General features: G+C 42.0%; 1 protein-coding gene across 1 annotated transcript in view; it reads left to right on the top strand.

Moving 5' to 3' along the window:
• Positions 1–2,849, top strand: part of Ankrd31 (ankyrin repeat domain 31) — a 155,623-nt gene that overhangs the window by 74,866 nt on the left and 77,908 nt on the right. The gene's annotated exons all lie outside the window — the stretch shown is intronic.

The raw sequence follows: 2,849 nt of genomic DNA, 5'->3' as shown, positions 1-2,849 counted from the left end.
GCTCACTTTACATTATGCAGAAGGAAGGCTGGTTCCTGGTGCTCACTTTACATTATGCAGAAGGAAGGCTGGTTCCTGGCGCTCACTTTACAAAAGTGCTGATGAGAGACTTAGCCTTGAATGGAGGTAAGATGAGACCAAAACTGGAAGTAACTAATGGTAACCAAATCTCAAGGGAAAATTTGTAGTAATGGCAGGGATGCAGAAGGTGTAAGACCAGGGAAACAGGCAGAATAGAATATGAGGTAGAAGGTGGATATATTACTAAGGAAGGAAGCAGTCTTTCCTTGTGGCCAGTTCTGCAGTACTTCCTTCTGTGGAGAATCTTACATGTTTTCTAGATAGGACTGATTGTAAAGATAACTTGTGTGTTCGTGTATAAAGATATTTACGTGAACAACAGTGGGCCAGTCTGTGGGTGCTTTGGAGTATCTATACTTTTCCTTTAGATTCTAGATGGCCTATTTATCAAACAGTGCAAAATCTCTGGTGCATAAATGATGGCATAGTGCAACCCATGGTGGAGCAGGTACTGCTCCAGTACTTAGAATATGAAGGCCTGGTTTTGCAATGTGGTCATAGTTTAAAATGATTTTTGAAATGATTGATTCAGTGTGCATGTCTGCATGAGTGTGGGTGTCATGCACACTGTAGCAGCACATGTGTGGACATGAGAGGAAGATCTGTGAAAGTCACTTCTCTCCTTCTACTCTGTGCGATCCCAGGATTAGACTCGGGTTATCAAGGTTGCAGCAAGCACCTTTATCTGCTGAACTGTCTCCCTAGCCCTTAAATCATACACTTAGATTAATAACTAAGATTCTATAAACCTTACTCTTCTGCTTGCAAGAGATTTACTCTTTACATTTTTTTTTAATTAATTAGCTAATTTTCCCAGCTTATTCAGAGTTTCCCTGCCTCTTCTCCCAGTTTTTTCCCTCATCCTCCTCCCACCACCCACTCCTCCTTTCTCTTCATAAAAGTGCAGGTCTCCCATGTATATCAGGCAGCCATGGTATACAAAGTTACAGCAAGACTAGGCATCTCTTCTCCTATTAAGGCTGGATAAGGCAACCCAGTAGGAGGAAAGGGTCCCAAAATCAGGTAAAAGAGTCAGAGATAGCCCCTGCTTCCACTGTTAGGTGTCCCACAAGGAGACCAAGCCACACAACTGTAACCTATGTGCAGAGGGTCCAGGTCAGTCCCATGCAAGTTCTCTGGTTGGTGGTTCAGTCTCTTTGAGTCACCGTAAGCCCGGGTCATTTGACTCTGTGTGCTTTTCCATGGTGTTCTTGGCCCCTCTGACTTTCATAATCCATCCTTCCCCTCTTGCACAGGATTTCCAGAGGTTCACTAAATGTTTGGCGGTGGGTCTTTGTATCTGTATCCATCAGGTGCTGGTTGAAGCCTCTCTGATGGCAGGTGGACTAGGCACCAGACTATGAGCATAGCAGAATATCGTTAGAGATAATTTCATGGACTTGTCTTTTGTCAGTTGTATTTGATTCTATCCTGGATCTCTGGACTTCCCAGCCTCTGAGCCCCGACCCTCACATTTACTCTCTTGATTTTTAAGGGATTTGTAGTCCTTCTTCAGTACTTAGTGTTTCTTGAGTTCAAAAGTATCTCTACATGTAGCCAGATTTGACTCTATGAGTTTCCAGTTACGTCTTAATGTATTTTTTCATTCCCCCTTTTCTTGGGACAGTGTTAACAACCTTTCTGGCTGTTCCCTATGTATCTTCAGCCACTTTCCTCACCTCCCCAGGCACTTCCATGACCTTCCTGAATTAATTATCATTATTTTCTTTTCCAAGCTTCTCAGACTCTTATTATTCATCTTTCCTCTCTGTTGTGCATCATACCTCTGTTTTTATTGTTTGCTGTCATATTTTTTTGAGTCAGAGAACAGTTTTCCACAAAGTAGTCAACGAGCCATTTTCATCAGAAATTAAGTACATCTGTTTAAAAATACTAATCTCTCTCTCCTCCCTCTCTCCTCCCCCCCTCTCTTGTGTGTGTGTGTGTAACACACAAATCTGTAATTTAGCAAGTTGATCAGACCATGTTTATCTTATAAAACAAGAGCTATTAACACAACATGATGGAAATCAATGTTGAGTGCCTTAAAACGAAACTGCCTACCATGTGCTTAGGAATGTTACAGGCAGTGTCTGGTTGTTGGTGCTTCTGGGCGTGACTGTCACAGCAGAATAGGAAAGGTGTATGCCACTTTCTGAGAACTTTTAAAGGTATATCTGCTCTGTTTGGCCATTATTTTGGTCTAGGTGGGTATACTATTCCTGGCAGAAAGGATGAAGTGTTTGTTGGAACCTGTTGGCCAACAGTTCAACTGTCTAGATACTGTAAACTTTGTTTGGTGGCAAGAGATAGCCAGTTGAAATTCTGCTTTGCCCATTATTTGGCAATTTCATATAGATTGTCTTTATAGATGTATATATTTTAGGAACTTTCTACTCTGTTAGGTTTCCATACTAACCCTCAAATGGCCTTTAATTTTAACTACTTCTTAGTGTAGGAGATTTTTCTGTCTCTGTGTTACTTTCATTGGTTGAATAAAGAAACTGCCTTGGCCTTTTGATAGGGCAACACTTAGGTAGGTGGAGTAGACAGAACTGAATGCTGGGAGAGCTGCCATGGAGCTGCCAGGTCAGATGTGCTGAATCTTTCCTGATAAGCCATGACCTCATGGTGTTATACAGATTATTAGAAATGGGTTAAATCAAGATGTGAGAGGTGAGCATCCAAACTGCCTAGGCTCCCACAAAGCCAGTACGTGCAGTAGGATCAAAAACCCATTGCCATTGTTCTTGAGTTCTCAGTAGTCC

The sequence above is a fragment of the Microtus ochrogaster genome, chromosome 19 (genome assembly GCF_000317375.1).
Source record: "Microtus ochrogaster isolate Prairie Vole_2 chromosome 19, MicOch1.0, whole genome shotgun sequence".
Lineage (NCBI taxonomy): Eukaryota > Metazoa > Chordata > Mammalia > Rodentia > Cricetidae > Microtus > Microtus ochrogaster.
Note: the sequence above shows the minus strand (reverse complement) of the source record. Positions and strands in the feature narration are given on the sequence as shown.